This window comes from Mirounga angustirostris, unplaced genomic scaffold (assembly GCF_029215605.1).
Source record: "Mirounga angustirostris isolate CCGP_5_RB_7025 unplaced genomic scaffold, mMirAng1.0.hap1 SCAF_3, whole genome shotgun sequence".
In the NCBI taxonomy this organism is placed as follows: domain Eukaryota; kingdom Metazoa; phylum Chordata; class Mammalia; order Carnivora; family Phocidae; genus Mirounga; species Mirounga angustirostris.
In genome coordinates this window covers 25,270,353-25,279,085 of record NW_026991711.1, presented here as the reverse complement: position 1 = coordinate 25,279,085, position 8,733 = coordinate 25,270,353, and the positions used below count along the sequence as shown (strand labels likewise).

At 36.0% G+C, this 8,733-nt stretch overlaps 1 non-coding gene across 1 annotated transcript; it reads right to left on the bottom strand.

Annotated features, from left to right (window-relative positions):
- Nucleotides 1-6,571: 6,571 nt before the first annotated feature.
- LOC123840040 (U6 spliceosomal RNA) lies at nucleotides 6,572-6,678 on the bottom strand. Its single transcript, XR_006789863.1, has one exon. It is a non-coding gene; the product is annotated as a U6 spliceosomal RNA (small nuclear RNA).
- Between the last annotated feature and the right edge of the window lie 2,055 nt (nucleotides 6,679-8,733).

Sequence of the window (8,733 nt, the reverse complement as noted above, 5' to 3'; positions counted from 1 at the left end):
TTGGTCATGAATCAAATAATGCCTCTTCAGCAGTTACCTGCAAACTTCCCTGCCATTTGTAGACCCAGCTAATTATAAGTGTTGAGGAAACAAAAATCTTGTATAGAATCTTTAGCAAACCCATAGGCCAAATACAACAGAGACCCCTAGGGTTTTGGAAAAGGACACACTTTTTTTCTACCAACAGATTCTGTGACTTGCTAATTGTCCAGTAGAGCCTACAAGCCAAATTAGCATGCATACCAAGTGAATATGAAGCCATCATCACCTGTAATAACATTATTAGTAGTTTATCCAATAAACTACACAATTTAATGGGTATGTAAATATCCCATTATAAAATAGAAATAGTGTACAGGAGAGTAGGCCTGAGAAATTTTGGAAGGTGTGATTAAACTGTATTAGCAGTGAGTTGGTTGAACAGAATTCCATGGCATCGGATGCTACTACTTCATTACTTATCTACTAGCCTATACCTAGGGGTACACATGATCTCAAAAACATGGGCTTTCCTCTCCAGAGATTATCTGGTTGCAGAAATACCTTGTTGCCTAACCTGCATTGGCCATCATTTTACTTGATATGGCACTCTCAGTGGGGTTCCAGCTAACTACCAGGTGGCAAATCAACCACATTGGGCTCCAAACATCATACAAATGGAAGGTCTCTCTTCTCACATGTATTGAACTACATTCTGGGTATGGATTTGCCTTTATTGCCCTCAGAGGCTCTTCTAACACCACCACCCATGAAACTTTACCATTCTTTATTCATCAACATATTTCACACATCTCATGTCTGACCAAAGAAGTGTAGCAATGGGCTCATGGCATGGGGTTCATTTGTCTTATTTTGTGTTCCCTTACCCATAAATCTTAATAGAATGATTGGTATACTGAAGAGCTAGTTATGGTGCTAGCTGGAGACATGTGGTTGAGAAAATTGGGAGTTTTGTATAACATTATTGAGCATATGGCTTAAATTAATGTAGCAAGGATGGACAGATTGGGATCCACCAATTATTACATTAAATAACCAAGAAGAAACCATACTTCCTTTCATCATGACCTTTGGATTTTGAAGAGCGTACTAACCAAATCTGAAATGCTTCTAAGGGGATTCAGTGATACTTGTCACCATTTGAGCTCCTTATAGCAAAGGACCTACAGACAGAGATTAAGATCACTCTCTTCACCATCACGACAGATTTTTCCTATCTGGGAAGATTTGGGTCTATGTATAAAATAAGAGAAAATGAAATAATATTACAGAGATATTAACTCACAAGCTTAAAAAAATCTAATTTTAAACTCATGATTCAGATGATCAGCAATTTGATCTTAACTGGGTAATTCTGATCTCAGCTGAACTCATTCATGCATCTTTAGAAATCAGCTTTGGTGTTGACTTTGCAGCAAGTAAACTTTGCTTCTGTAGGGTTGACTGGGTTTTAGCCAAGTTTCTCCGCATAGTCCCTCATCCTCTAGTAGGCTAGTGGAGCCTTGTTCAAATGACGACTCAACAAAATTCCTGGAACAAGGGCAGAAACATACAAGATACTTTGAGGCCTGGATTCAAATCTCACACAATATTAATTCCCATGTACTTATTGCCAAAACAAATCCAAAGGCTAGCCCATATTAAAAAGACAAAAGATTCATTTTATTGATGGAAAAAGCTGTAACATTACAATGCAATGTTGTGTGCATATGGGGGAAACTGGAGGATTGTGAACATTTTTGCACTTTAATATGGAGCAAAATATTTGTAACCAAATGAGATTAATTGGGGTGACTCTTATTATTCTCTTGTCAAAGAAAAACTTCAGAAATCCAATATAGAAAAGACCAGAAGGAATTGGATGCTATATGAATAAAGATATGGATCACATGATCAGATAAAGTAGATATTAAAAAGTTAGGAGATACTAAGGGGACATTTGAATGTGTGTGGAAAAAGGCAGACTTGATTAGCTATTGAGTCAGCATTAAAGGTAGCAACAATGTGGGATCCCATATTCCATATTACTTACTATCATCATCTCTCCCTAATCTTGTATAAAACCATTGTGTGTGACTAACATTTAATTTTCAGATAGGGGTTTGGCTAACATCAACAGTTAATATAGTTGTGTTTGAAACTTGGTGCTTCCTCTGAGTTAGGGATGAGACTTTTATTATAGAAAAAAATCTAAGAGTAGATCCTGAAAATTTACATAGTAGACTGTAGTGAATATCTCCCTATTATCCTGTAGATCTTTTCCACTTGCTTTTCATTCCAGGGTTCTAAGAAGAATGGACTAAGGCAATGGGTATTCAGTGCTTTCTGGTCTCTCATCTATTTTAGCTACAAGGAGCCCTGGCAACAGATCAGAGGATGGAGAAGAGTGAACTCATTTTTTAAGGCATCCTGCTGTCCAAATCTCTTATAAGCCCATGCTGTCATTAAATGTCCACCACTATTTAGCACTGTGCAGGATATGCAAGTTCTGTTGGCTTTAAGTATTCCAACCAAACTAGAAGTGATATATTCACCCAGGGGCAGTTTATAGGTTTTTCACACAAGATAAAATAGCAATGATGTTTTCAATAAGTATTGTGGTATAATTTCCAAAATACCTGTATTATTATGGATATTTCATTTAAACACTCTCAGAATACATATTTTAGTATCAATAAGATTAAATACTTGAAGAAGAAAAAAGAGACAGCATGCAAAACATCACTCTGATCATTTCTGCTACCATGTCTGCTATTCCCTGGCTTTCGGTGGTATGTTGCACAGATTTTTTTTTTTTTTAATGTAGAGAAATTGGTAGAGTTTTAACTTTCTCCCTTCTAGCTTCATATTTTTTGAGAGGTGGTCTCAGGACTACCATCTCTCTCAGCTCTGGTTATGAGCTCTGAGTTGCTTCAATTTTAAGTTTTCTTCATGTTGACCCAGAAGGGAAGCAATTTTCCCAGTATTAGTTCACCTCCACAAACAGAAGAGTTCTACACACTCTGCAGAAGGCTCCTCCCAAGAGGCTCATAGTCAGCACCCAGAGGAAGGTGTGATGGGTGGTAAAGAGATACATGCATTAGTGGGTATGTTTTCAGGAGGCAAGTGATGAAGAGATCCTGGAGGGCTTGTTGTGAGCAGTTAGAGCCTTAGAAGTTTGGTAAGGGGAAGCAAAGGTATATTGTTTCCTTTCTATTGCTTACTTCTAATTTCATTTACTCTTCTTATTCTACTTTTTAATGGTGAAGTTTAATTATATATTAAATATATAATATATTAAATATGTAATTATATATAATAAATAATAATAAAGGTGAAGTTTAAATAACTGATTTTAAACTGTTTTCCCTAAGTGATAAGAGTTTTTAAAATTATACATTTCCCTCTATAGAATGCTCTTAGATGCAGCATAAGTCTGATATGCTATATTTTCTTTTTTTTATTTTCTTTTTTTAGATTTTATTTATTTGAGAGAGAGAGACAGAGGTAGTGAAAGAGAGAGCACAGGTGGGGAGGAGAGGGAGAAGCAGGCTCTCCACAGAGCAGGGAGCCCGATGCGGGACTTGATCCTAGGACCCTGGGATCATGACCTGAGCCAAAGGCAGATGCTTAACCAACTGAGCCACCCAGGCGCCCTTGATATGCTATATTTTCATTATGATTTATTTAAAAATAGTCCATGTGACTTTTTGACCCATAAATTCTTTAGAAAAGGTTTACTTAATTTCCAAATATTTGGGGGTTTCCTAGATATCTTATTATTCATAGATTTTTAATGTAATATAGTTGCAGCTAGAGCATATATGTGTATATCTATAATAATTTAAAATTAATTGAAAAATCTGTTTATGATCTAGTATTTTGTCTAATATATGGTCTTCCTTGGTGAATTTCCCGTATGCACTTGAATTGTATTAAGCAGCTATCGGTTATAGTGTTTTTAAACTTTCATTACAACTACTTGTTCAATCCATCGTTTGTCTACCGTATCCAAAAGTATAGTGTTAGTTTTCTAGAGCTGTCATAACAAATTACCACACACTAGGTGGCTTAAACCAACAAAAAAGATTATCTTACAATTCTGGAAACTAAAAGTCCAAAATCCAGGTATCAGCAGGATTGGTTCATTCTTTTTTTTTTTTTTTTAAAGATTGTATTTATTTATTTGACAGAGAAAGACAAAGCGAGAGAGGGAACAAGCAAGGGGAGTGGGAGAGGGAGAAGCAGGCTTCCCGCTGAGCAAGGAGCCCGATGCGGGGCTCGATCCCAGGACCCTGGGATCATGACCTGAGCCGAAGGCAGATGCTCAACAACTGAGCCACCCAGGTGCCCCAGCATTGGTTCATTCTTGAGGTTGTGTGGGAGAACCTGTTCCATGCCTCTTCCTAACTTCTGGTGGTTGCTGGAAATCTTTGGTGTTCCTTGGCTTGTAGGTGCATCTCTCTAATCTCTGCCTGTGTCTTTGCATGACATTCTCCCTTGTGTGTCTGTGTATTCACATTGTCTTACCTTCTGCATGTTTGTGTCCAAATTTCCCTCTTCTTTTTTTTTTTTTAAATATTTTATTTATTTATTTATTTGACAGAGAGAGACACAGCGAGAGAGGGAACACAAACAGGGGGAGTGGGAGAGGGAGAAGCAGGCTTCCCGCAGAGCAGGGAGCCCGATGCGGGGCTCGATTCCAGGTCCCTGGGATCATGACCTGAGCCGAAGGCAGACGCTTAACGACTGAGCCACCCAGGCGCCCCTCTTCTTTTTTAATTTATATTTTTTATTCTTTATTTAAATTCAATTTAGTTAACATATACTGTATTGTTAGTTTCAGGGGTAGAATTTAGTGGTTCATAAGTGTTTCTTAAATTCCACCTATGTGTGAAATCATATGGTATTTATCTTCCTCTGACTGACTTATTTCACTTAGCATAATACCCTTTAGTTCCATCCACATCATTGCAAATGGCAAAATTTCATTCTTTTTGATGGCTAAGTAATATTCCATTATATATATATATATATACCACATGTTGTAAGAAGACTAGTCATTGGATTAGGGTTTACCCTAATCCAGCATAACCTCATTTTAACTCACTTAACTTGATTTAACATTTAACATATTACCCAAGTTCCTATTTCACATAAGGTCACATTCATAAGTATTTTGGCATTAAGACTTCATGTCTTTTTAGGGGGACGCAATTCAACCCCTAACATATGGTTATTATTTGTGCTATCTTCAAAATGAATTCTAATTAAATTACAATGCTTTAAAAATATCTGCATGATACAGAATCTTTGACATTCTTTGTGAGTTGCTATGTAGTCTACAACATTGTCAATTTTTGAAATACTGCACTGAAGAGAAAATAAAATAAAAAAATTCCTTGCTAATTGTTCACCGAAGGGTTCCATAACAGACTAATAGGTTTATTTATTATGATGTTGATGTCTTCTCTATTATTACTACATTTTTTGTCTGCTTGATCTTTCAAAAATTGGGAAAAGTGTATTTAAAGCTCTCAATATAATGAAATTTGGCCAATTTCTAAGTGGAGTCATATCTACCTCTACCATAATTTATCTTTACATATATATGTACACATACACAGAAATATTACACAGACATCCACATATATGGATGTCTAAACTGTATTGTTCTTCCCCGTAATGTCTATTAGACAGTATCATCATCTTCATCATCATCATCATTATCAACATTTTGTAGAAACAGGGTTTAGTTTGTATTTACCTACATGTCTAAAGATTATTTGTTTGCAATTTTGTTTCTGTTTTGTTTTTTCTTATTCTGGCTCTTACATCTCAGAAATTACTCTCAGGTAATTTTTTTTTTTTTAAAGTGCATCGTATAGAATTATACTAGTGAATTGTATTTTTCTAAATCAACATATTTTTTTCTCAAGTAATACCATAAGAAAGTGATTACTAGTATCAATTGTGTTGTTCATTTATTGTATGTCCTTCCTGATATGCTGTCCTGTGCTTTCATAATCACAGAAAGGATTGTGTTGAAGTTCACAATTATAGTATGGATTTCTTTATTTCTCCTTTCAGCTGTATCAGATTTTATTTAATGTACTTTAAAGCTTTGTTGTTTGGGGCATGCACATTTAGGATCATAACATTATACTGATGAATTGTTACTTTTATCAACATATGAAGTCCCTCTTTATCTCTAATTATTTTCTTTGTTCTGAAGTCTATATTTCATCATATATAGCCATCTCTGTCTTACTTTGTTTTTTTAAAATAATACCTGGATGATGTATCATTTTCATCATCATTATGTTGCTTTCAATACAATATCCTTGTATTTGAAATGAGCTTTTCTGTTTGTTTCTTCTAGCTCTCTGTTCTGTTTCCCTTTTATTGCCTTCCTGTGAGTTACTTGAGTTTTTCTTGTAGAATTCTATGTTGATTTATTTATAGTATTTTTTGAGTATATTGTTTTATATAGTTTTCTTAGTGGTTCCTGTGGTTATTACAATAGACAGAAATTATCACAATCTACTGATATCAGCATTTTACTACTTAGAGTGAAGTGCAGAAACCTTATTTACATTCAGATACCTTTATTATTCCTACTTTATTTCTTGCACAAGGGCCATGCTAATCTTCTCCGTATCGTTCCAGTGTTAGTATATGTGCTGCTGAAGCAAGCACTATTATTCTCACTTTTAAAATATAGTTGCCTTAAGTATTTCCTCTGTCTAGATCTGAGGCATTCTTTTTATTTAAAGATTTTATTTATTTGAGAGAGAGCGCACAAGCAGGGGAAGGCACAGAGGGAGAGGGGCAAGCACACTTCCCGAGGGGGTCCAGGCAGGGCTCGATCCCAGGACTCTTGAGATCATGACCTGAGCCGAAGGCAGATACTTAACTGACTGAGCCACCCAGGCGCCCCTGAGGTATTCCTATTTTTTAATGGGTAGTCTTAACATTGAGGTGCAGTGTGAGGACTGGGGACATATGCATTTTCAGCTTCCTGATGGTTCCAGTTGACTCTGCCTTAGCACTGACTCACACTGCCTGGCTGTAGATAGGTAGATTGGAATTTCTTTGGTTTCCCTGACATTTTCCCCCCAAAAGTGAGACACCACATGCACCAATTCATTGCCTCCAAGTGGATGTAAGATCAGCTTGCCACTGGGTCTGACAACAGTAAGGGGGTAAGGAGGTGATAACTCATACTGCCATGTGCTGTAGTGTAGGCAGGCAGGCTCAGCTTTCAGTTGGGCACTACAGAAATGGCAGGAGAGGTGAGATGTTGTCTAGCCCCAGCCCACTCTGCCTTGTTCAGTTTCACTGATATAAAACATAAAATAATAATTTTTGAGAAAAAATCTCAGATAACTACAGCTAGTCTAACAGTTCTTTGACTTGACACCAAAATAATGGTTGATAGAAAGAAAATTGACAAATTGCTCCTCATCAAAATTTAAAACTGTTAACCTGTAAAAGACCCTGTGAAGAGAAAGAAAAGACAAGCTACATACTAAGAGAAAACATTTGCAATCTGTATATCCAACAAAGGGTTTCTATCTAAAATATGTAACAGTATCTCAAAACTCAGTTGTTAAAAAATCCAATTAGAAAATGATCAAAAGACATGAATAGCAGTTCACCAAAAAGGACATATAGATGGCAAATAAGCATGTGAAAAGGTGTTCATTATGTAAATAAAAATTTAAACCACAGTGAAATATCACTGCATAACCAATCAGAATGGATAAAGTAAGAAATAGGGATAGCACCAAATGCTGGTAAAGATGGAGAGAAACTGGATTACTGCCTCAGTGCTTGTGAGAATGTTATATGAAACCATAATAGTAGATGACTTCACCAAATAAAAAAAGATAGCATTAGAAGTGTTCATATGATTATGTTTTGAAGATCTTCGTGTTAAATGGTTGAGTAAATGAAGATGAAAAATGACCAAACTGAATGAAACACAGCACTGAATGAGGTAGCAGAAATACCAGGATAGTATAATGTCAAAAGACAAAAACTGAAAGTGTCTTAAGAAGGAGCAGTCAAGGGGCACCAGGGTGGCTCAGTCAGTTAAGCATCGGACTCTTGATTTTGGCTCAGGTCACGATCTCAAGGTCATGAGATTGAGCCTTCCATTTGGCTCCATCGCTCAGTGGGGAGTCGGCTTGAGATTCTCTCTCCCTCTTCCTTGGTCCCTCCCCACCCACCTGTTTGTGCTCCCCCCCAAGATAAATAAATAAATGAATGAATGAATGAATGAATAAATAAATAAATAAAATAAAAATCATTAAAAAAAAGAAGGAGGGGTCAACTTTTAAGTGGTCAATGTTTATGAAAAATACAATTTAGAAATTATGTGCTATGAATTGGTTATGTTGTCCTATAAATTATTAATGTTAACAGAAGATTTTTGTTGGAATGATGAGGGTGGATTCAAGAATCATTAAAAGATGATAAAATTTAGAAGACTAATTAACCAAACTTTTTAAAATATATACATGTGTGAAGGTAAGTTGTACAGTTAAAAATTGTGGTATATACATACAATGGAATATTATGCAGCCATCAAAAAAATGAAATCTTGCATTTGCAATGACGTGGATGGAACTAGAAGGTATTATGCTAAGGGAAATAAGTCAATCAGAGAAAGGCAATTATCATATGATCTCACTGATATGAGGAATTTGAGAAACAAGACAGAGGATCATAGAGGAAGGGAGGGAAAAA